Here is a 26,962-nt window from a genome sequence, read left to right on the forward strand (position 1 = left end):
GTCTGACCTCAGCACCCTCATTTCTCCTGTTTGAGAAGCTGGAGCTGGCAGAGAAGAGAAGAAAGATGTCTGGCAAATAGACATTCAATTGGCTTAATACAGGGACTGTTTTGCTGCATTGGAACTGGAGCCTCTTATTAAGAATCTGATGGCACTTCTAAACAAGGAGAGCTGATCCCTTGGAGGGGGCAATCTCCAATCATATGCCAACATTGCTTTTGACATATTTATGACTCCAGTAAAATCTCCCATCTGGTATATTTTAAAATAAAATTGAAAATTTATCACTTTGCTGTAGTTGGTTTGTCGTTCTCCCTGAGAGAAGATAGCCAGGCTGAGATTATTGCATTGGCAGCCTGTCAGCTGAGGTTAGGCTGAGGTGTGATTTAAATTTCAATACTTTTCACATTACAGCTGTCTGGGGTGGGGAAATTACAAGGAGAAAAGCAGAGAGTCTGTTATTTTTATTCATTAGTCTCTCCTGATTTGTTTTGTTTTTCTTTTGTTTTGTTCTGCTTACCACATAGAACACCTGGAGGAAAAGATATTCCCCATTTTTCTGGGTTTCTCCAACCTTTGCTTGGCCAGAGTTGTTTGGGAGGGACAAGGCAGACCCCAGGTTGTGTCAGTGTCTCTGTGGCTGTGCCATCAGGCTGTGATAGCAGGGTGAGATCCTTCTGCATGTGGGCTACTGTGCAAGTTTATAGCATTTAGAGAGACTGCAGCTTTCAGCAGAGCTAAGGGAGCAGTGCTGATTCCCACTTCCCTGACAAAGGACCAAAGGAGAGATGTGGAAGGCATTTTGTTTCACTTAACATGGACAGCTGTATCTAAGTCTAGATTTCATCACAGCAGAGAGCAATGTGCATTTTTTGGAAGCAGAAGCCAACATGCTGTGCGTGTGCCTTGCTGTTTCTAAGCTTTTATGATGGGGTTAGGTCAGGTACTTTTAAATGATGTGCAATAGATTAAATGAATTACCTGCCACGGGATTTCTTTGTGTGTCCATAGTTGGGGTAGGTTTGGAATGTGGAGCAGCTGGAGCAGAGTCTGGTGCTCAAGCTGCAAGGCAGAATGTCTCCCAGTGTGTCTCTGGGATTTCTGTGGTGGACAGAAGCTGTGGAACAGGAGTGTTTGTCTGTGTGCAAGGCTCTCTGCAGTGGAAGGCTGGCTGCAGGCCTCAGCTGGCAGCAGGCTGTTCAGTCTGTTCTGCTTCCTGCTTTTGATTCCTGCCCCAGTCCTGCCTGGCTGGCTGCTCTGGCAGTGCCCACTGGTGTGTTTGATTAGGTGCATTTGTTTCTCTTTAGGTCCTCCATAGTCTGACTGTAAAATTATCAGAGGTCTTATCTGGGCAATAAAAGGGAGTAAAATGCCTTTATCCTCCACCTCCAGCAGCTGCTTTGTTGCTCAGGTAGTGACTGGTGCTGTAGTGGAACCAGTGGCTGCCCTCCACTGCAGCTGTAGAGGTAGTAAGGTGAGAGGACACAGGGCTGATTGAGATGCCCATGTGAGGGCTGCATTAGTTTATCCTCTATAAAATCGAATTCTTGGGTCCCCCTAGACAGGGGGAAAAATGGGAGAATTGCCAATGAATCTCCAAATGGATTTTGGCAGTCCAGACACAGTAGCTTATGTAGTTCTAAGATGGCTCTGGGGAATTACAGCAGCATTGCAGGTGCTTACTCTGGGAGAAGATGAAATTCTCCACATGAACTGCAGGCACTGAAGCTGTGTGGGGCCAGCTGTGACCCAGCCCCACTGCTCTGAGTGCTGTGCTCTGAGCTGCAGGGTGAAATGCAGCCCCCAGTGTGTGAGGATTAACAACTGCAGCCTGCATTGGAGACTTAGGAATTATTTTCTGTGGAGCACATATATAACACTTACATGCATGAATTGGGTATTTGTGTAGTGTGTTCCTCATTTCTAAAGTGTGCATTTTTGACTCCTTACTATGTGTAATGGGCTTTTGTTCTTCTGAGACATATTTGTGCAGGTGAGTGTACGGTTAAGGATCTGCCTGTGTGCACTTGAGCACAACAGAAGTGTATGGAGGAGTCCTCTGGGAATGCTGTGTTTGTTTATGGTGGGGAGTGCTTTCCCCAGTGTACATTCTGTGCACACACAGCCACTGTATGTGTGGCATTTCATTTGATTGTTCTGTTTTCCTGTTTTCTAGGCTGAACAATTAAGGGTGGTTTTTTGAGTGCATCAGATGTATTATTTCCTTTCACAGCAACTGTGCATTTGCTAATGTTAAATTTATTCTAAATGTATATACAGGTGCAATTCTTCATTTGGTAGACATAAATCTTTGCTACATGGAATGAATGGATGTTTTGTCTGCATGCTCAATGTATGTGTGCTCCCTTGATACACATGCTCCTGTTGCCTATAGAAAAAGGTGCTTTGCACTGAAAATCATCTGTGCCGGCCTTATGTGCTGTAAATTTGTTTTTGTGAATGTGGGGGTTAGAGTATGTGTGCAAGGTGTGTAGTAAATGCATGGCTCTAAAAATCTATGTGCTCAGTTTAATATTTGTGCCAGGTAAGCACATATTTCCCTGCATTTGCTGGCAGACTTACACAAGTGTTGAGTCTTCATATTGTTAAAATAACAGAAGAACTGTTCACATATTTTATAATTTTTTTAAATGTCCTGGAGCTTCCATGGTTTAAGTTTCTAAATGTCTGTCCAAGTGATGTATGTCAAAACATCAGGAAGGATATTTAAGCAGTTATGTCAGTGGAATGAAACAAAGTCATGAGTTAATGCTTTTCTGATGCTTTATAAAAGGGAAAATGGTGAAGAAGGGCCACAACTAAAATACAGAACGAACAAGATCAACCAGAATAAAGTCAGGCAGTTTGCTCTTAAACGGAGACATCTACAGCAATAGAACTCACATGACTGCATTGCTATTTTTATGCCGTCCTATGATCACACCATCCTGTCCCAGATCTCCCACCCTCTAGGGTCAGTCCCCAGGAACCAGGAAGGATGATGGAGCCCTCCTAACCTTGTTGCTTCCTCCTGTCTGTCCTGCCAGGTGCTTTGAAAGAGAGTCAAGGCATTCATTATCCCACCACTTCTTTTCAATGACATTTTAAAAGACCTGGCACAGTAGGAATGATTGAAGTGCCTGCTGCTTTTCTCTGTAATTATCCAGTTTCCTTGTTGGGACTGAAATTATTGCCCTGCAAGAGGGCAGTGTCCCTATTGCCACGTAAGAGCTACCCAAACACAAACCTGCTTGGCTGCTACCAGCAGCACTCCACATATCCAGACATAAAAAGGTTTTTCCTTGGCTGCTGGGTTGCGCTGGGAGTGTGGGACCCACACTCAACTGGTGAAGCTCCAGTCGGCTGAGGTGGTGATGTTCTGGTAGATGGTTACAAAAACTTACCCCTTTTTTGTCTCTTTTCTTGGCAAAAAGTAGTGCACTGGAACAAGGGACAGGGAGCTGTAATTAGTCCTCAAACAACCTTTGCTATGGATTGCCCAACTGAAGGCCTTGCCTGTAATCTGTGGCAGGAACAGGAGGACAAAACCCCTGAGATCATCAGCTCAGCTGGTTAGAGCATGCTAATAACACCAGAGTTGTGGGTTTGCACACAACTGTTCACAAGGATGGGCTGTTCACTGCAGAGTTTGAACTGAGAATCCTTGTGTGTCCCTTGCAGCTCTTATTATTATGTGGAGGAACAAATACAGTTAAAAAATGGAAGGTACAGGAAGAGGATGATGGTTGAGGAAAAAGTCTCACTCAATTATGGAGCATCTTCTGTGGCATTTGCTTTTTAGAGGGTGTTCAAGGAATGTGTGCAGCTCTCGCCAGGAGAAGTTAGATCTGGAGCTATCAGGAAACACAAAAACTGGGAGTTGAAGTTTCTTCAGCTAAAGGTAGGAGTGTGCCAAGGATGGTGTGAGACAGCAGAGGGAGCTGACAGGGATTCCTGTATCTGTTGGACAGCTGCTATTCAAAGCCTGAAGAGTTAACAAATAACTGGTCTTGATGCTCAAGGACTGCCCCTCTGCAGTCTGTTAAGTTCTGTGTCTTCGCCTGGCTGTGAATTCCTCTCCAGAATGGATGCTGGAGTGTTAGTGGATGAGCAAGGTGAGAGAAGGGGGAAAAGAACATTAGGTTGAAGGATCAATGAGGTAAATGATCCTCCAGCCTCTGCTAAGAGAGCTGTTTGTAATGAGCAAGGAGGCAGAAGGATCCTGTGTGGCCTCAGGTGTGTGTGCAGATCCTGTTCAAGCCCTGGAGCGCAGCTCACACTGCAGCTGCCTTGGCCCTTGCTTCCCCCTTCCCTTGGAACACATGCTGCTCTGCCCTGCCCCTCTGCCTCCAATTCCTTGTGACAGGCTTAGAAATCCTGGGACCCCTGATGCTGGAATGGCATTTTGGCCTCGCTGGAATTGTTTATAAGCACAGAGCTTTGATGCTGTCTCCAAAGCCTCTGGAGAGCTGAGAAGGGCTATTTTTCATGTGATGCTTTTGGAGAATGCTATGGGAAAAGGTCAAGGGACATACTGGGAACGAGTAGGTCACATACTCATTGGTTTAGGGCACCAGGACAGCATTGGTTCTCTAGGATGTCAGAGGCTGCTTTGTACAAATAAGCACCTCTCAGTGAGCTGCCTGGGAAAGAGCAGGGCCACGCCTCCCATGGCTCCTTCTCCTGCCCTGGCCTTCCTGTGTCTCAGCATCCCTGCCAGACAGGCAGATCCCACAGATGGTGTGCAGCATCCTAAAAAGCCTCTTTGCCTTCTGCTTTCACCTTTGTAATGCAAGGAGATGTTCTGTAAGCAGGGGCCTTCTGCACCTGGCACAGATGGGGTCTGGCAATAATGCTGCAGGATTCCTTAGTCCATCCCTATGTCACCACCCTGGGGCTGTGGGCAAGAAGAGCTCAGGCTTGAACAGCTGTTTGCCCCTTGGTTTAGCATGTTATCTTTCTCATTTCATTTGGGCTGGGGGGAAGCAGTCTAACAAGTCCTGTTTCCTTTTTCCTCCCTGATTCACACATGCTTCAACTACCAGCCGGAGTGTGGGGGCTACGTGAAGGAACAGGAAGCAGAGGGTGAGGTGGCAAGTCATTTACATTGGAAATATGAGCTGAATGTGCATTTCCCTACTGCTGCCATCAATCACTGCGATTTCCTGCACGCTACAGAACAGGGGAATGGAGTTTGCTTGCTTCCCACTTCCCCTGGGGAATGGAAACGCTCGTTTGTTTCACTGCCTAGAAATGCTGATCACTCAAAACATTTATTGCTTCAGAGATACATGCAGTTCTGAAGCTGAATTTTTCAGCTTTCTCTTATCTGGTCTTCAGAAATGTCTTCAGATGTCCTGCAGACCTGGGGAGTCACTGTGTTCTGGTAGAGATGTGAAGGTGCTGCTGCAGTAGCACAGGAAAGCCCACAGGCTGCAGAGCAGATGCTTTACTGCAGAACCCTGGCAGACACCCTCTGCTCTCCATCAAACCAGTTGCTTTAGCTTGTTCATGTGGTTTGGCACCTGATCCACTGAGATGAGGTTTTTGGAGTCCTAAGTCCTTCTTATTGTTGGAAACTTTTCAGTGGCTATTTTATGGGGCTAACCAATCTGTTAAGTGAAAGTTATAGTGGGGAATGACATGGAGCAGACATATCAGCACATGTTCACTGCTCAGCTCTGTTGGAAGGGATGGAGACAATAGAAGAAACAGAACCTAAAATGTGGAACTGAGAAAGGAATAGAAGAAGAAAACCAGAAGGAAGTACTAGGACAAACTAGAAAGTGAATGAAAAGTCTATACCAAAGAGCAGAAAATAACAAAGTGTAGCAGAATTCAGGTAACCTTGCACACTGCAAAGGTAAAATAAAAATGCCTGTGTATTCATTGCCCTTGTGATCATGTGAAGGTCTGGCACACTTCTGCTGTCTTTGGTGGGATCTGGTCTCTGATTAAAACATCTTCCTCTAGTTTAACAATCTCTCATTAGCCAGATTATTTTCCTGCGGAGGTGTGGAGGGATAGAACATAAGAAAATATAGTGCAGAGGGTAGTCTCACCCCTGAGGAGTTGCAGCTGTACTAATCACCAAAGATTAGGAACAGGCCTGCCCTTAATGGGCCTCAGCTGTGTCCAATAAGGATGAGTGCTATACAAGAGTGGGTTAGCTTGTTGAGGAGGGGGTTGGAGTTTGTTGGCTGTGCTGTGAGGAGATGCCCATGAGAAATCACTGAGAAGGTATGGAACTTATTGCAATAAGATGATAACACAGAGAAAATGCTGATTTCATTTCTACATGGGGGCCCTTGGGTTGTGGACAGTTTGAGACTCATGGATAACTGAAGGGATGGGGCACTAAAACTCTGGGGTGGTTCCTGCAACCCTTGTTTGGGGATTGCAGGGCATCTTTGAAGCTTCTGTGCTGGCTGGGACTGGGATGTTGTTGGTATTCAGTTCAGTTGCTGTAATAAAGAGGCTGGTGAGGCACCATGTCCTTGAAGCATGGTGGTAGCCAGGAGAGCTCTCCTGGCTGTGGGGGCCTGGAGCCCTGTTCCCTGTGAGGTCAGCACAGCTTTTATGAGCTTAGCCACTGTGGGTCTGGGCAGCAACTCAGAGGGGACCTGTCGGGAAACCTAGGGGCTGGAAGGAAATGCTGTTGGTGACTCAATAGGCAGAGCTCTTCCCTCTGTTGATGTTGGAGCTGAGCCACACAGACACATCCCTTCATAATTACCCAGCAGTTACTTACAGTCCATGCTTTGTAACCACTGGCACTCTCACATGTGGATTTGTAAGGCTCAAATCTATCCCGGGAAATCTGATATCACTGCACTGCCTGCAGCCTCTGAGAAGCAAGGATGTGTTTGCCTCTAGGTGAGGGGTGTTTGGCCCATGTGAACACATCTCAGGCATATGCAGGTGTTGTACCCATGCAGATAAATTGTGGATTCATTGCTGTGGCTCCTGCCCGGGAATGGCTGCTGTGGAATTACGTGCACAAACCCCAGAGATGTCATTAGCCGCTGGTTTCAGCCTGGTGAGGAGCTGGGAGGTGTCAGTGGCCTGGTGTCAGGGTGCTGTGGGATCCTGGGCAGCACGGGGGAAGGGCTGGTCCGGGCTGGGCTGACACACATCCTGCAGGACAGAATTCCCCACAAAGGGTGGGGCTGAGCACGGGGGATCCCTGGCGGGCAGCGGGGATGCAACGCACTGAGCCCAGCCAGCTTTCCACGTTTTTTTTCATTTATATGCTTTTCCATTCGCTCATTTCAGACATGAAGTCACGCCATGACTTCAGCCCTAGACATAAAACACAGATTCATCTGTGTTAACGGCATTGAATAATTGCACTTTTTTTTTGTTTCTTAATGATCCTCTTGGAAATAGGGAGGTGCTTTGTAAAGCTGACACAATTTTCAATTGCTGTATTGATTGCTGTGTGATATTAGTGTGTTTTGTTGCAACTGCTGCCTTGTGCTGAGAAGTTCCTACTTCAAACTCCTTGTAAATTTATTTTACCTGTCACTGTGCATCCATCCAGCCACAGTGGCTTCCTCTTCTCCCTTGCTCCCAAATTCAGCCCAGTGTAGCTGAATTTGGTGAATGCCATTAATGAATCTGATTCTTCCCTGAGGGGGTGGTGAGGCTCTGGCACTGGGGTCCTGCAGACCCTGTGAAGCTGTGGATGCCCCATTCCTGGCAGTGCTGGAGGCCATGGACTGTCCTGCTCTAGTGGAAGGTGTCCTTGCCCATGGCAGGGCTTGGAATGAGTTGGTGTTTGAGGTCCCTTCCAACCCAAACCCTTCTGTGATGCTGCAACACCCTTATTCAGCTTGCTAGCAAATGCACAGAGAATCTGCTTGCTCCTATCAGAGTTATTTCTGTGCAGTTATTCTCTTTGCTGTGGCTGGCAGAGGGAGCAACCCACCCATGCAGTGGATGCATCCTGGCTCTGCAGCAGCGCTGCCTTTCTGTCCTGTTTGTGAGAGCAGTGTTCTCTAGAATGTTCCTAGGTAACAACCAGCAGCAAGAAAATCATCTCAGCTCTCATGCTCTTTATGAGATTTAGTCACAGCCACTTCAGAAGTCAGGGACTGTAGTCTTCCAGGGATCTGTTGTTGTAGCTTGATGAGTGACGGGCTGGGAATTGGAAGAGATGGGCTGGACATCTTGAGGGGTGCTCATTTGGGGTAAGTCACTTAGAGCTAATAACAGAGGTGTGCAAAACAGGGATAATGGTCTGACTCAACCTTTGCAGAGAGTTTCGAGAACTCAGCTGACACTGGTTTTTGCTGACACTGATTTTTATTGCCACCTCCCAGCTCCAGCAGTGCTTCAAGACCTCCCTTAGGACTCAGACAGCAGGAATTCTACTGGTCTATTAGGAATCACAGCAATATATTGCAGGGCTCTTCCTTCTCTTCCAGTGCTGCTCAGTAGCTGTGCACAAGTTACCACAACATCATCATTGTCATCATTAGGATGCTGTGTGAAATCACCACTTAGTGTGTTCACTGAGTCAGCTCTTTCCTGGCTTCCACATTAGAGCTGACTGATCAAAACTAACACTATCCTGCAAAAAACCCAAAAAGCTGGGATTTCTTTTCTGCCCAAATTCCCTTCTGCATTGTTATTATTATCTGTCAGTGCTCTAAGTAGTAAATTTTCTGAGGTCATGAGCTGTTACAAGCTGCTAATGATGTTGTGTGCAAAGAGCTGATGGAAAGATTGGCTTAGAAGAACCATGGGATCCCAGACAACTTCTGGATAAAGGATTCCAGTAGAGACTGGACCTTGAAGTTAATGTCTCAATCATCATTGGACCTCTTCATGAAACTTCCAGCTCTGCTGTTTGTAGAAGACAATAAGGCAAGGGGTGGTTGTTTCTTTAAGGCCCCCCTGCACTGCTCCTCTCTGTTTTCCTGCTGACACAGATTTTCCTCTCTTGCTCAGTTTCAGTGCACCTGCTCATATCAACTAGGCTGCACTGGCTTCTCTCAAGCTGAGCTTGTGTATGGGAACAGCAGCAGCACCCAAAAGCACATTCCTGGGCTGAGAGGAGCCATCAGCATGCAGGGAGCAGCCTGGCTTCAGCAGCCCCACAGAAACTGGAGTGGAGTTGTCATGCTGGTTTTGATAGAAACTAGTCAGGAGGTGAAGGAAGTGCCTTTAACTAAAGGTCAAGTCACCTGACATAGGCAAATGTAGGGATATTTTAGAGAGGTAGCAGCAGAACAGGAGGCTTCCCTATTGGATCTGGTATTCACTCTGACTATATTTCATTATTATTGTCTTATATACTCAGTACAAACCTATTTACCTGTGCATGCTAAAAGCTTTGCAGTCAGATTCAATATCAAACAAGACAAGTTGACTTGAAATGTGAATTCCCACATTGTTTTGCTTGAGCCTCCAGGTTAACCTGCCTTGTCTTAGTCCTGCTTTAACCTGAGTTAAGTAATGTGGGTAAGTCAGCTTATATTCAGAACACATATTTTTTTGGTTTTTAAAAGCCATTTTTGTGTAACCAGAAGGACTCAGAGATGGATAGGAAGGCCTCTGTGGTCAAATTTCAGGAAGCCAGAGTGTGCCAAGTGGGAACTGGTTAGAGCTGTGGAGGAAGCTGGCCAATAGCTGGAGAAGCCTGAGAGTTTGGGGGCAGCAATGTCCACTGGGCCTGTGCACATTTCCAGCTTGCTGTAGTTGTGATGAAAAATGCAGTCTCAGAAAGTGTTTGTGTGATGGCTTGTTTGCCATCCTGCATGTCTGGAGAAGGGAGGTCCTCTCTCAGAAGGAGAGGTGCAGCTGAATTCATACCCAGCTTCTGGAACACAGAGGTGATCCCTGGCAGGATGTTCTTGCTCTCAGCTTTGTGTGTGGCAGAGCTCCCAAAATGCCCCTCCTGGCACGGTGCTGATGCTGTTCTGTGCTCTTGGCTGTTCCCTGTTGCTCAGGGCTGCAGCACAGTCCCTGATGTGCCCCAGTGCTCACCTGTGAGCTCCAGAGCTTTGGACAAGGCCAGTGCCATCCAAGGATGAGCTGCAGTGCTCCCCAGGCCTCCTGAGTGGACAAAGCAACTGTGGTGAGGCTCCAAATTACATTGCAGGAAGGCAGGGTTCCTTGGAGTCTGGGTGGGGGCTAATCAATGTACATTCATCATTAATTTATGCATATAAGGGGCTTTTGGAGTGGAGTTGTCATGCTGGTTTTGATAATGCTAACTCTATCCACGCTGCCAGCTGCTGCAGTGTCGTGGCAGTTTGTGTTGCTGCATGCAGAATTATGGTGCTTTTGTGGGAATGTTATGTTCCCTGAATAGAGCCCCACAGAGCAATTTGCTTCATCCTTACAAACCTATCCAAATAACTGGCAGTGCCTTACAAATACAAAACAATTGAGAAAATAAATGTATTATACTGTACATCTGTGACAAAACAATGCTTTCATGTGCAAAGAGAGAAATGTGTTTGTTTAACTTACGGTCTCCCTTTTGGAAATAAATGCATTCATTTAAATCAAAATGGGATGTTCTTCACTATTACAGTATTTTGCACGCCAGATGTGAGAAATATGCTGCTTGAGGAGCAGACAAAAAACTTGGAGTGGTTGATCTTACCAAAAGCATGTATGTGTGTAGTGGCTTATTCTAGACCCTGCTTCTCCTCCTGGAGTGGGAACCTCCTGCCTTGGTGCGTGAAGGATCTGTGTGCAGAGGTTTGGGGAGTGTGTCACTCTGGTGTCCTGTTTGCACACAGGAGAGCTTCACATTGCCATGATCATGAGGCAAATTCCCTCCAGGAGTTGTAGCAGTCCAAAAGATTTTGGATCCTTTATGGTTTTTGTGTTAAAGAAACATTAGTTTCATTTATATGCAGCAGTAGACGTGTTAGATGGGGAAACATAATCAATAAAATACAGGTTGAATGTTCTAATATTTGTTTTAAAAATGTGCCCCATCTTGTAATTTTCATCTTTTTAAATGGTTGAGCTCTTGTAATGAAAGTCTGCTGCATTTCAGTTTACACATAAGCTTAACATCATCAAGCAAAGTTTGTTCTGGGAGTTAACATTTGCATTTTTGAAAGCAGCAGCCTAATCCAGAGCAAAAGCAGATGAGAATGTATTATAATATAGCACATTACCAGCTGTCTGTCAGTAGGTGTGACAATTGTCAGAAAGGTGCTGAAACTTGATTTCAGTGGTTTTCCAAGTCTGCAGCTTCTTCCAATTCAGTTTGAAGATCACTGCCACCAGGAGTAGGAGTTGTAAACAGAAATTCCAGGAATGGTTTATTAGAAGGAAAAATAGCAAGAAAAAGAAAGTATACCCCAGATCTTTTCCAACCTGATCTTTTAATAATAATAATAATAATAATAATGCTCAGACTACCTTCTAGGCTTCTTGTTATTCCTTAATTAAAATCACTTCTCAGATTATAGGTGAGAAGGAAAGAGTTAGGAGTTTCTGCCCCTTGCCAGTGTTGTCTGCTCTATAATGGTATTTTCACATGTATCATCAGGTCTGGGCAAGCGTTGGATTGGATTTGTCTTTGAGTAGCTGGAGGGCGCCAGGTTGAGATTCCCAATTCAGCAAGTCTAGCATTAATAAATACTCTTTAATTCAGCTGGAAAGCATCTTGGTCTGCATCTTCCTCATGTGAAGTGTGATATCCATCTTACTGCTGGATCCAGCCAGCCAGAGGACTCCTCACAGCCTGCAGGAAATGTGACACCTTTGTGAGAGCCAGCACCTGTGTATTGACTGATTGACCAGCAAGGCTAGTTTGGCCTAGCTCTCTTTTTCTCCTGGATTGATTAATCAAATACTTCAAATAATTGCTGCAGTTGTGATTAATGTCAACTGCATAGCTAATCTCCCAGGAGAATAAAGTGACTCTGTTTGAAAAAAAAATCAAAATCCTGTAAATGAGTTAATTATTTACTCTGCTCACCTCTCTAACCTTGTTATGCTTGTAAATGAATAGAAATATTGATCTTGGAGCTGACTTTTGTGTTATCCATCTTGCCTCAGTTTAATTGGGGGGTTCAGTGTAACCCTGTGCCCTCCTTTTGCCCAAGGACATGTTCCTTCTGCTTTGATTTGCTGTGACCTGGGAGAGTGGGGCTGGCAGGCCCACTGGGCTGGAGCTGACTCAGGATTTTTAGGGCACCCCTGAATTAGTAATTCCTCCTCTCCATGGGCCACCGTGGCCCCTGGCAGCAGCACCTCCTTGGCCACCTCTCTCGGTGGCAGACTCTACCACCCAGTGGCTGCCGCTGTTAAAACAATCTTGTTTCCTCCCATTAGCTTCAGCTCACACCCAGTCTTCCCATGTTCCTGGTCTGCCAGCACATTGCCCCCCCCTTCCCACGGACACAGGAGACTTTGAGAGCAGCCAGGGCTGCAGTGACAGATTTCTGCCCCTGGCAGTGCAGTGCAGGCTCGCTCACAGAGGGGCCTGCCGTGGGACAGACACCCCTGTGCCTCCCCATGGAGCTGCTGCAGCCAGGGCTCTGTGCCCCAGCACTCCTCCCCAGCTCAGCAGTGCCTGGCAAAACGTGGGACTCTCAGACTGATGCAGAATGCCAGCTTTAGGAACATTAGCAGGGGTGAACCACCAGCAGCAACACAAATCCCTTCTGCTCTTTTATTTGTGCAAATGTAAATAAAGGAACCTTTAAAGCTAGATGCTGTTTGTGGTCATGTCAACCCCCAGTGCTTTCATTTCCTTGTAGTTTGGATTCCAGGAAAAGGTTGGGTGTCTCAGCTTTGGAAAAGGTGTTTTAGACACTGTCCAGGGACCATCAGCTTGTGTAACACAGAGCTGGGACAGGTCCCATGGTGCACAGGTACTGTTTGCTGGCCACAATGTCATGTTTTCCTTGTGAAAACTCAGTTTCAGGAAACAGGGAAAAGCAAGTGAACAGCAGCTATAATATCTCTGCATCAGATAGAACCTGAGGAGAGATTGTAGCCAGATGGGATCAGTTTCTTTTCCCAGGTGACAAGCAACAGGGAAGGGGAAAAAGCTTCAGGATTCACTAAGGGAGCTTTAAATTGGATATTAGGGAATTTTTTTCATTAAAAGGGTTGTTAAGTCCTGGCCCAGGCTGCCCAGGGCAGTGGTGGAGTCACCATCCCTGGAAGGATTTAAAAGCTGTGTGGATGTGGCACTTGGGGACATGGCTTAGTGGTGGCCTTGGCTGTGCTGGGCAAATGGATGGACTTGATGATTGTAGGGGTCTTTTCCAACCTGTACAATTCTGTGATTGGGAAAAAATAAAACACCCCGGCATAGAGAGAACACGATGGCTTTCTCTTCTGCATCAGACTAGTGAAGACAAAAGGGCAGGAGTTTCTAGCAGAGCTCTAGAGGAGATGTTAACTTTCCCAGCAAGGCAGACACAGCTCCACCAAAGCATCCTGATGGCCAGACACAGCAATGAGTGTATTAGAGCCAGACAAAGACTTTGTGCCAGGCTCCGTCAGCAGTCTCTGCCCAGACACAAATGGTCTGAGTTGGTGCTGAGAGACCCAAATTTTCTTCTTCCTTTTTTATTTTTGGCAGCAGGAGGCTGAGTTATATCTGTAGCCTCAGGGCTATATGGACTTGGTACAGGCATGGCTGGTGCTACAAAGATAAAATAAGTAAAATAAACAAGAAGCATTTTTTCTGCTGGACTCAGTGGCTTGACTTTAATGCCAGGTGCCATCATGAGAACTTGGCTGCAGTTCAGTTGGTGAAACTTGATATGTTTTCTTGTAGCTTTTGGATGTGGCTGCCTTTTCTGGCAGCTGGGGAAAATGGCTTTGAAAAATAATAGTGGCTTTTAAGTCAAATGAGTGTCAACATTCATTCTGTGGTACAAGAAGCCAATCAGTTAAAATTCCTATTTGGCAAATGAAATTTCTGTCTTGATGGCCACTCTCTGCAGCCCAGTTCTCATAGTAGCCCAGCAACTGTAGCATAATTCTCATGCTACTTGTTTTCACTCCCTTTCTTTCCTTTTAGTTGGAAAGGAAGTCCAACTTAGTCCTTTAGTCTGGTTGAAGAAATGTTTGGTTGCTGAGGTGTAGGATCTGGTGTGCTTTTGAAGGTACCTGTGCTTGGGCCTCTCTCCTTTTGTATAGGACCAGTCTTGCAGGAGCAGAGGGGGAAAAAAAAAGCAAAAGTTGGTGAAGCTTTAACACCTGCCTTGGGCACAGTTCAGCTCATGCAAACCAGCAGTGCCTGCTCTCAGCAAGGCCCCTGATTCCAGCTGTCCTGCCTGGGTTGAGGCAGGTGGGTACTGAGGATCCATGGGGGAGCCATTACAGGCTATTCCAGGTGAACAGAAAAAGAAAAGAAGCAAAGCTGCCTGTGAATAGAGAGAATCAGGAGAGCAAGAGGTAGATGGGCTGCTGAAATAATGCTGCCTTTAGCTGTGAATAAGTAACAGCATCACAGGATGCATTCAGGGCAGCAATTTTGGAGGGTTAAAAGGAAGGTTAAAGATTACATTTAGGATTGGGATTAGGAAAATTGGGACCCCTAGGGCACACTCAATGCATGCTGAAGATAAAGGCAGAGGCAAAACTGGCTCTGTCTGCAGTAAGGACTGGTAATTAGGTGTGTAAGATACACTTCATCATTTTTTATATTAACACCTCTGTATTTAATATCTATGGCATGTGCACATATAATATACAATATCCATGTTATTAGCAGATTAGATGTTATGCAGACTAATTCCTCGGATTTATGGAAGTGTTAGAGGTTGCTGTGCCAAGAAAAAGGTTTCCTCTGGCAGCTCTTTACTTCAGCTCCTGTCCAGGAGCAGCTTCCACACGAGGCTTCCCTGTCGAGCTGAGTGCTGGGCTGTGAATGCAGCCTTGCTGAGGCCCTGGGTTTGGCTGGAGCTCTCCTGCCCTCCCTGAATGCTCAGGGATAATGCAGGCTGTGTTAGCACGCAATGCAGATGCTGGGGAATGAATAAAGTGGAAAAGGAAGGAGTAAGCCTGCCTCTGTCATCCTTTTCAGAGAGCAGAGGAAGGCATTAGCAGCCTCCAGAGGGAGTTTCACTGCTCAGCTGGTCCCTCGGCACGGACAAGTGGTGCCTCAGGGAATCTTGTGATGGATGAGCCTGTTTTACTTAGTTCTGTCATGGCCCTTCAGAAGGCACTCGTTTCCTGTTTGGGTTTAAAAGATGGGGTTCACTGTTTGCTAATTTTGTGTGAGGGCATCAAATCTTGCTGAGGAAGCAAACAAACCCCCTCCCATGTGTGCAGCACTGTGCCTTCCAGCCCTGGGCTCTGCCATGGGGGGCTCAGGCAAGCCCAGGTGTGAGACTGAGCTGCTGCACCTCAGGAGCCTGGGGATCAACTCCCACAATCACTGCTTCCCTCTGCTAGAGCAGGGACAGTTCTGCTGGGTTGACTGAGCTGTTTTGTAAATCTCAGCAATAAAAACGTGTCCACATTCACCCAAATAATGGAAGGAAAAGATGAGAGCATAAAATGATTATGCTGGTGAAAGAAAGGAGGAACTAGTGGAGTCTGAAAGAGATACAGGCAGGTGACCAATGGGCCTGGTGAAGCAGAACGAAATGCATTATTATTTTTAATGGAAATTCAGAAAAGGCTCTGTAGATGCGCTGGGCAGAGGCTAAGTAGAGAAATTGCTAATTCTGTACTGTTGGAAGTGAAACCAGCTTTGTTCCACTGCTCAGGCAAATGGATGTGGCAGCTGGAAAGGACTTTCTGCAAGGGCTGGGAGGAACCTCATGAGGGGATTGCACTTCACACCTGCCAGGTTTTCTTCCTGTTTGCACCACAGGAGCCCATTGTGCTGGTGTGAAGCTCTGGGTCCCCTGCAGAGGATATGTCTCAGAAATTTCAGTGTGACATGAATTCCAGGCTCCTTCCTGCCCCTCTGGCTTGCACATCAAACCTGGCCACACCACATGCTCCCTGTGCCTTACTTAGTCCCTAAGCAACTTTTCTGACCTAGGCCATCCTCCATCCAGTATCTTCCCAGTGTGCTTGAGCCTTGCTACCCTCAGGAAACTTCCTGCAATGTGAGATTTGCAATAAAAATGTAAGATCCCTGGCAAAGAGGTTAACCATTTCTTCCAAATTACAGGTAGCTAAAGCTATGCTCAGCTTTATGGTCATAAATTAAGGGAAGGTTCTGCCACCACCAAGGAGCAGAACTGAGACTTTGACAGACTCTGAGGTCTTCTCTCTTCTCATTTCTTCTGGGTGGGGTGCCTAAAGCTCAGTTTAGAAAATGGCAATCATGTCACAGGATATGTGATGGAGTGTCATATGGGACATTCCCATTGTGTTTAGTGCTCCTTAGAAAATGGTTCCTAACACCTATTCCAGAGGCTAGTGAAAGTGATACATTTAAAAAATAAAATACAATTAAAACCCAAATCAATATGTGTCCATGGGGAGGGCATTCCCAAGAGCAACATTTGCTGAGAAAGAAAGAGCATTTACTCTGTTCCAGGTAGAACAGAAGCATTTAAGGCACAGCACCTAGCCAAGGCAGCTCCCAAGGTTGCTGGCTGGCCAAGTGGGTAATGTAGAGCGATTTAGGTGGTGATAGTGGCCTGTGATGGTGTTTAATAGAAAACAGGGGTTGAGTTATTATTTCTGGGGCATTTAACCATCCCAGACTTGGCACAACACAAGCTTTCCTGGCATGAAGTCATGCTACATGTCTTGGAGATGCTGAGGACTCCTGAGGCACTGGGTGACTGTGCCACCAGGGGGGACAGGTGAGGATGCTGCTCTGCCCTGAGGAGGAGGAGATAACAAATGCTGTATCTCAGGGTGCACCTGATTACTTGGGCCAGGTCCCCTTTTCTGAGAGGTACCTGTGCCAGGATGGCCTGGGCATCTGTTGAGCTGCATGTTCTCATTCTGGCTCAGACAAATTTTCACTGTCCATGCTTGTGTAGTCTAAATGCTGGGCATGCAGCCTGCCCTTTGTCTGGCATTTCAGGGGTCAGTGTGACCGGTGCCAGGCTCCTCATGGAGAAGCACTGTGCCCTAGTACAAAACCAGCAGGGTTTCCTTTTCACACACAGCTCAAGCTGGATCTTGAGGTGACAGGACCAGGCTCACCTCCCTGACAACCCACCAACATTAAACATTTGCTTTGTGATTGCCAGTGCCCAAACCTGATTTCTGTGCGGGTCTGTAGAGAGGGGAAGCAAGAACAAAAGGAGAGTGAGGTTTTAGGATTTGCTTTCTCAGTGGCAGTTCCTTCTGATCCTTTGTGCATGTGCTTGGGGAGTGCAGGAGTGGAGGGGATGCTACTGCTTCCTTCAGTGCTCCAGAAGACTAATGGACCTTGACAACTGCAGCACAACATGGAAACTATTAGAAAGGGAGGGCTGATTAAAGCCCCAGCCATCCCAGCATTCCCCTGGGCTCTTAACCCCGTGTTGGGGCTGAGCGGCCCAGCAATGCCTCCTCCCAGTCTGCACAATTAACATCTCTTGTCACTAATTGATTCCTGTGGTGCTCACAGGACAATTAGAATTTAAATTGCCTCTTACAAAGGTCATGAAAACATGATAAAAGACGAATCTATTAGGGAGGATCACTCAGGAGTCTCTCTCCTTTTCTGCAGTGCAGGCTCTTGGTTATCACACAGACATGAGTGAGGGGAGCAGGGAGGGAGGCTCATGCCTTGGGTTCATTTCTTGATTGTAGTTCATGGCAGAGGCTCAGCTCTTTGTGACTTGTGAATATTCTTGCACTGAAGATGGCATTTAATTTTTCACTGCCTCTTTTAGAAGGTTTTTGTGTCTGTATGTCTTCTGATAAACTTTAAATGCTGGCTCTGTGCTTGAATCTTGAATTTACTGCAGAGGGGAACCTACAGTGTTTGTAATGTGAGGGCAAAAGTTTTGCCTTTGCAGGGCAAGGGTGTCCTAGTACAAGCCTGTCCTGGTCCCCAGAGGGTGGAGAAATGGATTAAATTCTGCCATGTCTGCCTGGAAAGCACAGGCAGTGAGGCAAAGGGCAGCTGAAGTGCTGTCTGCACAAGGGTGCAGTGAGGATCTGAGCACTTGCTTTAGCAGTACTGTCACTCCAGCTTTCTGTAAAGCAGTCCCCAGTGAGGAGGTCCTAAAAGAGAATGCATAAATGTAAGTGTGGGAAGGCATCACTTCTAAGCCCATAATTGCAGCTTTCCCCATCTGCAGCTGGTACTTCTAGGAATGGCATGATGGCTTCAGAAACCTCTGGAGCTGCTGCCATCACATCTGAGCTGGTGCAAACCCTGAATTCAGGTGTCTGCAGCTTCAGGGCTCAGAGAGCTGTGAGCATTTTGCCTCTAAAGCAGAATATGGCAATTTGGGGTGAGCTTGCAGGGAGGGCTGGTCCTTCACTGGCACAAGGGAGTGCAGAGTTGTTACAGCAACTCCCCTCTGTCACCTTCAACCCTCAAGAGTGGAAGAGATATAAAGTTTGTGTGTCAGGGTTAAGGCAATGTCCTGTGCCTGCAGCAGATCAGCCTGGCCTGGATCTTGGCAGGTTCCCTGACTCATCTGCCCTCTCCCAGGCAGGACCAGCCCCACCCTTGTCCCCAAGCTGTCAGCCAGGAAACCTCTCACACCAGCCTTTGCTGCAGAGGGGATTGGGATGGGGACAGGTCACCTCCTGTAGGAATGAGCACATCTTGCTCTGACACACCTGGCCCTGCCTCAGAGCCAGCATTGTGGACTAGCTGTGAAAAGCAGCTTTAAATCCTGCAGCTCAGTCATTGCTCTCCTGTCATGTGCACCCCAAGTGTGGGGTTTGACAGGAAAAACAAAGTTTGAGAGCCACCACTGTGGTCCAGAACCCGCCTCATGTAACTACAGCAATATTTCATGCTGAGAGAGAAAATCTAGCCAGAATGTCCAACTGCCCATCCCATCCTATCCCAGTGGCATTCCCATTATGAAGAAAGCTGGCTGGCTTTTTGAAAAACTCATGTCCTTTCCAAGTCCTGCCTTTGACTTCTTGCTATTCTGGTTATTGAAATTGATTTTGCACTCCAGGCATGGGATTTTCCATTGCCAAGTTTAATGTGGGAGATAATAGAAATTATGTTTCCACTTGCACATAAATCTCAGGGCTGTTTGTGCTCAGATGACTGGACAGTAAGTACAGGTGAAATTGCTCCTGTGATTGTTTCAGTAAAAGTGTATTATTGTTGCAAGGTTTTATAAAGTGTGTTTAACTGGCTTACACATATTTCTAGCAGTCACCAAGTAGGTTCTTTGTTGAGTTTTTTTTCTGTTCCAATAAATATAAACCTCTAAGCAGGGCATCTAATTTCTCTTCTTGACAGGGTGGTAAATCAGCTGGTTTTGGCAGTAGGCCAGAGAGTGAGCAGCAAGCCCACCCAGCAGTTGTGCAGTGCCCCTCTGCTGTGCTTGCCCTGCAGTTTTGGGCATGGAGAAACCAACCTGTGCAAAAAACCACAGGGATCCCTCTGCCTTTGCACCCCTCCTCACACAGAACAGGCATCAGGCTTTGTTCTGTCTGCAGCACAGCCTGGTCTGCACTAAACCCAGCCATCATTAGGCAGAACTCTCAGCACCTGGCTCTAACAAGCTTGGGAAAGAATAAGCAAAGGTCAATCTCTTGAGCTTTAAGGGCAAAACAGGCAGAGAAGGTTCCTGCAGCTCCCAGGAGCTCAGGGAGATCATGGTGTTAGTGTGAGGCCCTCAGGGATCAGCCAGGGGTTGTGGCCTGAAGGCACTCCAGCCTTTGGGGTCCCCCTCTCCTAACCCAGCAGCTTTTCTGCTCCCAGGAGGAAGGACTTTTCTTTGTCAGAGTGCATGAGACAATCTCACACTTTACAGGGATAAAAGAGTGGAAGGAAGGACTCCAGAGTGATACAGGGACTGAAGCCTACATCCACTTCAGCTCCAGGCTCCTCTGTGTAGTTGTGAATCTGCTCAGCTCTGCAGTCCTCACCTGGGTGACATTCCTGTCATCTGGAGGCCTTGGTCAGCTGCCCAAAGAGCTCCATGTAGCCCAGCCAGCTGGCTGCCACCCAGCCCTGCTGCCATCTGCTGCCCTGGGCCTCTGTTGTGTCTGGGTGCCAGAGATGCTGCCATAGCTCCTTCCTGAGGGAAACCTGGGCCCTGCCAGCTCAGGTGTTCAGAAAATATCCTTCCAGCACAGAGTGCCAGCCCCAGCAGCCAGGGCATGCTGTGTGTTGATTAGAGCACTGCAATGCACGCAACACATTGCTTGGGTGCTTTCCTATCTGTCCTGACCCCACATTCTTTTATTCTTTGCAGGTCTTGTGTCCTTGGCTCGAGGAATTTCATTACTGTGTGTCAGGTAGTGCCCAGCATGGTGAAGCTCAGCTTGAGCCGGTATTTTAGATATTGCTGAACGTTTAAAAATGCTGCACTTGGCTTATTTTTGTACTTGTATGCATTTGGCAGAGCTGCTTTGGTGGATCACATAGTTTCCTTCCCAGAGATCTTAACTTTGGCTGGGAGCAAAGGGACTCAATTTATCTATGCCTTGCCTTGCAGGGGTTTGGTGAAGCTCAGCTAGCAAAAACTTGTAAATTGCTTGGAGATCATTAGAGAAAAAGTGCTGTAAAAGAGCAAAGTATTATTTATTAATGTGCCTCTGTCTAACAGTGCCAGAAATATCAAGGTTCTAATTGTGCAAACTTGTAATCTGAGTAACTTCCTGTTGTGGGTTTTGTTTTTCCTTTGTTTTCTTCTTGGATTGCCTTGGTAAATAAATTCATGGAGCAGTCTTTGCCCAAAGTGACACATGGGAGGGGTGTTTAAAAGCCAGGTCTGTCAGATACAAGGCAATGGGATGCCACAGAATGACTTTCAGCTTTCCTCTGCCTGCTCTAATCTCTACTGCCTCAGTCTTATCCTCTGCATCTAAACTTGCTTTTCCTCTGTCCTTGTTTAACACCTGACCTGTGCTCTGGAGAGGAGTGTGTGACACAGTATTACAGAAGTGAGCAGAGACCTTACACTGCAGGGATCACTTCATCAGCCATATGCAGCCACTGATAAACTCTGGCCATGCCTGAAAACCTGCACTATTGCCACTGTTGGGCAGGAGATGAATGATGTGGCTGAAGGGCACAGAAGGGAGAAAATCCTCCCCCTCATGCCCCTACCTTCAGCTGGCAGGGGGAGGTGGGAGCTGGCCCTACTCTCAGACCATGCCAGCAGTGGCTGCAGCCAGTTTGAGGTGACAAGGGTGACTGTGAGCTGAGTGTAGCTACTCCAGGAGCAGTTGGAGCAGACAAGATGCAGTTAAATGTATTTTGGGTTTTCCTCTGCATGAGATCTGTCTCCAGATGAGTGATATTAGGGGCATAATCAGCTGCCACCTTGCCCATCCCACCAGGACTGGACAGGGATCCTGCACATCCTTACCTCTGGGGCTGTGAAAAGCTGGAAGCCTGGTGTTACTGCAGGCTGCTCTGCAGAGGCTGATCTCAGATGCTGTGCTGGTGGGATTGTATCAAGTGATCCACAAAGAATGATTGCAAACACTGTGGTGTGTGGGTTTAAAATTGAACCTTTCTGTAGTATTTCTAATGTGCAATGAGGAAATTCCTGCCCCCTCTCTCTCGATATCTCTCTCCCTTTGCCTGTTTTGTTTTAGTTGCCTCAGAAACATGGCAAGGCTCAGCCTGCTCCTGTTTTCCCAAGTGCATGGGCATCTAACTGCTTGCTCCTGCATTTCTGGGGTCTGGCCCTTTGAATACATCATTCATAGGCCTCTGAGATCACCCCATTTTTTACAAAATTCACCAGAAGCAGCAGCAATTTGTGTGTGTGTTCTCACTGTTTTCCAGCTCTGGCTGATCAACATCAGGTTTAAAATGTTCATATTGGCTGTCAGTGAAATGTAGAACTGGTCTGGAGACTTTCCTTTCTTCTGGGCTACAAGATATGAACAGCACAGTGTTCTGCCCTTCATGTTTCCCACACTTCCCTCTGATCCTTCTCAAGCTTCCTGTGGGATTCTGAAGGCTACAAGATAACAATTTCATAGCAAATTCAAGGGGATGGAATCCCAAATACATCAACATTATAAGGAAACCTTCAGGTTGGGTGCTGAGCATGTCCCAGGGGGTTATGCCTCAGGTGTGGTGATCAGCCAGCTCCTCTGTGGCCATCACCTAGGCCTGGAAAAGAGAGGATATCCACTGTTATGACCCCACACTGAGGCCATGGCTGAAATCCCCCAGGCTCCAAGGGATGGGCTTTCAGTTGGCAGCAGAATTCAGAAGTGCATCTGGCTTAGCCCTCAGCTGTACCCATCTGCCTTTTCTGTTTGCTCACAGCCTCACTTCCCTTTAGCAGCCCTCCCCAAGGGACTCAGGTGTGCCACCTGAGAGAGAAGGGGAGCAAATGGTCTGTGCTTCAAAGGGAATGTCAAGTCCTAATTCAAGGGCTGTGGCAGCCTGCTCTTTCCTCATGAGCCAGCCTTGCACTCTGTAGGAGAGGATATCTCTAATTTCTGCCATTGACTTCCAGAGGGCCCATGAGCAAATGGGAAACAGCTGCAAATCCTTAGGGCCATGAAATGTGCTCCAGGGAAACATCTCCAGTGACAATGCCCATTGCTTGGGCATCATCACTCAGGCCTGTTCCCTTTAGCTATGTAACAACCTTCAGTGCTGTGATTCAACACTCTGCTTGGTTTCAAATGTGTGGCTGATATTGAAAAGTGCATTTGAAGCATAAGAGGGCTTTGAGGAGCTGTGTTTATACTTAAGAAAGGAGATCCATGTTTCAAAGGTGTAGATGAAATGACATTAAAGTGGGAAAGGAAGAAAGCAGCACATTTCTTGACTCTACAAAGATTTCAGAAGTATTTTGAAACCTAGAGAAACTCTGCACTGCAAAATCTGTTTTCCTCATATATTTTGGCTGAGATTTCCAATTATTTTTGCAACATGAGCACAATCTGGAGTCTGAAGAGAATGTGGTGGAGTGTGCTGCTGCATTCACTGGGCAAGCCTCGGGTGCTGCAGGAGGGAGATGCAGGGGAGGCTTCCAGAGGAAATTGTGTTCACAAGGATGCCCTCCCTGAACAGCTAGGGACAGTGACTGCACCCAGCCTGGCAGTTCAAGAGTTGGCTGAAACAAACCCTGAAGATTGGAATGAAGAGGAATTCTGTCCCAAGATCTCAGCACAGAAGTGAACTCTGTGCCTGAAGCTCCTGGCCTGATATTTGAGCCCCTCTTGCTAAAGAGGTGCACACTGCTGAGGGCCCTGATGAAGCCTCAGTTTGTGCCTGGCAGGAGAGCTCATGCAGACTGCTCAGCAGTGATCCCACCATGTCCTGCCCAGCCCAGCTCTGAGCAGGTCTGGGCTCTCAAAAATGTATCTACATTCAAATTATAGAAACTAAACACTCTTTAACACTCTTGCTTCCATGGCTTCTACTCCCTTCAGCTGATGGCTGGTGACTGATCCCTTTAGTGAGGGGCCTTTGAAGTTATTATGAGACTCATTAAGGTAATTAAATGGTTGGAGCCTATCAGGAGTGCTCATGTTCCCACTGGTGCAGGAAGGGAAGAGGCAGAATTTTGTGTGGGTTTGTGGGGAATGCTGACACCTGTGAGCTCACTGCTGTGGCTCTTGGTGATTGCTGGTGCTGCCAAAGGACCCGTGGGCAGGCTGAGGTAAAAGCTGTGTGCACTAAGGAGCCTAGCAGCATTCAGGCTGTAGTGAAATTAATCCCAGTCCCTTGAGACAGGCTCAGCTTGGGACTTCCAGCACACTGAGTGCTGCAGGCATGCTCATAGTAATGGCTGGAATTAATTACATTTCTATCAAAGAGCAGATGGAATAAGGCAAGAGGGAGAAAGTGAAGGGGCTGTGGGACAGATGTTCTCTCACCCTAAGGATCCTTGGAAGCCTGGGTGGTTGCTGTGGCTGTGTTCAGCTGAATGGGTGCAGCTGAATTCTCTTCAGCAGAGAAAGGGTTAAGGTGGTGCTTTAGAAATCCAGTGTGGGAATAACAGAGGCTCTAAAGATGGGCACTAAATTGGTACAAAAGGCTTATGTGGACAAAGCTAGTGGGGAGACTTCATTTCACCAGTGCTCAGGAATGGAAAAGAAATGAAAACTGGCACATGATTCTGTTTCCACTTATGAAGCACCCATCTGCCTCTTTAAAATTCAATTTCTAGGCATGGTGAGTAAGGCTGGGCCAGTTCATAGCTATTAGATCCATGCCATTAACATCCCAGCCCCTTCAGAGTATCAGTAGCATGCACAGGGCGAGGGACATCTCTCATGCAGGATTGGCAGAAATTGATATTAATAAATGGATCTAATATTCTTAAATTTGCATTCCTTCCCTAGCCTCACAGCGACCCCAAAGGGCAGGAGAAATAATAAGTGAAGGCCTAATTCATTATTTATAACCAGGCAAACCCGGGAAGTAACTCTGGGAGATTACCTGGATAATCCAGCATTATCATCTTGTTTCAGATATCTTTATTAGGACTCAGGAAAGGCTGCTGGGAGACTGGAGACAGCACAGTAAATTTGTGTGCTAGCCTTTGGCCCTGCCTGCTGCCCTGGCCTCCTAATTTACTTTGGGACGTGTGTGAGTTGAAGAGAAAGATAAACACCTTTGGGTGAAGAGAGAGGGAAGGAGGCTGAAGAGGGGCAGAGCCTTTTCAGGCTGCTTGGAGTGCATCTCAGAGCAAGGTGCTCCTCAATCTTTTAGACTGTTCTACAGAATGGAAAGAATAATATCACATCCTAGAGCTCAGGCTGATGAGGTTAATGTTTATGTGATGCTTTGAGGTTAAAATACATTAGTTTTTCTAGTGCAATGTCTGTTATTCTTTCTCAGGGCAGGGCCAGCCTATAGGCCTTCTGAAAAATTACTGCCTTACTGTCCTGTGCTTTGTTGCTCTTGTATGGGGGATGTGGGTGATTTTGCAGAAGGAAGGGACCAGTTGCTGTCTGAAGGTTGAGAAGTATTGTCCTCACTGGGTTTTTGTTCTTTTTTTCCTGCAGAGGTTTAGAATGGTCTCAGGTTGCAGGAATATGAAACCAGCTAAAAGGTCACAAATAAATTTTTGGGAGAAGATGTAGATGAGAGTACCATGGGACAGAGAGTGAGATCCTTCTTCTGAGATTCTCAGCTCAGCTTTGCAGATGTGAAATGTTTGAATAAGTTATGGGAGGAGGATTTAATGTGTGTTTAGTCCTGATAATGCCTTCAGCTCTTTATGGTTTGCTGAGCAGCCCCTTATTGCATGAAGAGCTTTGCTTTTGTGTACTAATAGCAAGGCAGATGGGAGACACACTCCTTGGAAAAGACATGGGGACTCCCCTCTGGATGACTTTTTGATTGGGGCTGTTCCTCATCTTAATTCTTGGCACTCATTGTTGATTCAGGTCTGTGGGCAGGCAGTTAAAAAGGAGCAGGGCAGGCTGTCAACAGTTAATAGAGCAGCAGTGCAACTGCTTTGCATTTATATTGTACCTTCCCACAGAGGTTCTCCAAGTGTTTCCAAATATTAGTTAATCCCCACTAGGCACCTACCAGGTAGGTACAGTCAATAATAAGCCCATTTTAGATGAGGAAGTCTGAGGTGGAGCAGTTTAATGGTTCTGTAACAGATCAGTGGCAGTGCTGGGAATAAAGCCCAGGACTCCCAGGTGCCTCTCCCTGGCTCTGATTCACTCTTCTTTGCTTCTTCCTCATCAGAATGGATTTACCCATCCCTAATAGAAAGCAGATCAGATCACCCACCATGTCTGCTTACATGAATTTCCTTTAAACACTAGCTGTCAGTGGGCCTTTTTGTGAAATTACACACAGAGAAAAGAGGGAATATTACCATCTGGGATATCATATCAGCACTTCTAGAGATACTGGGTACAGGATGTATCCAATTATAAATGAGCTAGAAGCCTACAGTCTGACAAAAGCACATGGAACCTTATCAGCAGCAATGAACAGTTAAGGGAAAGAGAGAGAGCAGGATTATTAACCCTCATGAAATAGATTCTGTCGTCCAAAAGGGAAAATAATAATGTCCAATACGGAAATAATTAACAGAAAAACAATTTGCAACACTTAATTAAATGACTTAGAATATGCTAATGCAGAGTTAAGACTGCACAAAGGCTTCTCCTACATTGCATACCAAGTATGCAATTTTCATCCACTCATAACTTGGTTAAATCAAAGCCCAACTTTTTCCAATTTAGGGAAGCAGAGGCTCCTCATTGAGGTGCCATGTGTCAGGTCTCAAGCACCAGCCACACTTTCTGGCTGCAAGGCTTTTGAGATTTGTTGGGGGTTTTTTCCCACCACAAAGTGTGCTTTTCATCATTCTGTAGCTCACAAGCAGCTGAAGAGGTTTTTCAGAGATGATTCAAAACTCTGCAGCTCTGGGAACACATGAAATTGTGAAAGAACTGTTGAGGAGTGTGCTGGAATGGCCTGGGAATGAGAAGTGTCTCGTGGCCATGCCTGCTGAGGGTGTGCCAGCTCCAGCCTGGCACACTGGGCATTGCACGCTGCTGCAAATGTGCTGGGAGCCACGGGCACAGGTGTGCTGCCATCCCACACATCCCTGCCACCAAATGCCACAGAGGTGACTCTGTGTTTATTGTTGTGGTACCATTCTGTGCCACTGTGTGTGACCCAGCTGTCCCCCCGGCTGGTGGAGCCTGGCCATCCCAGCTCAGGGCTGGCAGGATAGAAACACCCAGTGCTTCCCCTGAACAGGGCTTGTGCTGAGAGAGGGGATGAAGTGTAAGACTCCTCTGGGGAGCCTTGAAATGCTCTCTCTGCCTGTCAAGGAGTGCAAGCTGTGCCCTGGTTCTGTCCTGTTCTTCTGGGCTGGGCTTGTCATGGAGCCAGCCCTGGCATAGGAGAGTAAATTGGGGATGTCCTGCAATGTGTGTGTCTGTCCTGCTAGGTGACAAAACT

At 46.8% G+C, this 26,962-nt stretch overlaps 1 long non-coding RNA gene across 1 annotated transcript; it reads left to right on the plus strand.

Moving 5' to 3' along the window:
• The first annotated feature begins 6,191 nt into the window (after positions 1-6,191).
• Positions 6,192-11,919, plus strand: LOC132079740 (uncharacterized). The gene is made up of 2 exons (XR_009419448.1): positions 6,192-6,240; positions 11,627-11,919. It is a non-coding gene; the product is annotated as an uncharacterized LOC132079740 (long non-coding RNA).
• Positions 11,920-26,962: the final 15,043 nt, after the last annotated feature.

The sequence above is a fragment of the Ammospiza nelsoni genome, chromosome 14, assembly GCF_027579445.1.
Source record: "Ammospiza nelsoni isolate bAmmNel1 chromosome 14, bAmmNel1.pri, whole genome shotgun sequence".
Taxonomy (NCBI): Eukaryota; Metazoa; Chordata; class Aves; order Passeriformes; family Passerellidae; genus Ammospiza; species Ammospiza nelsoni.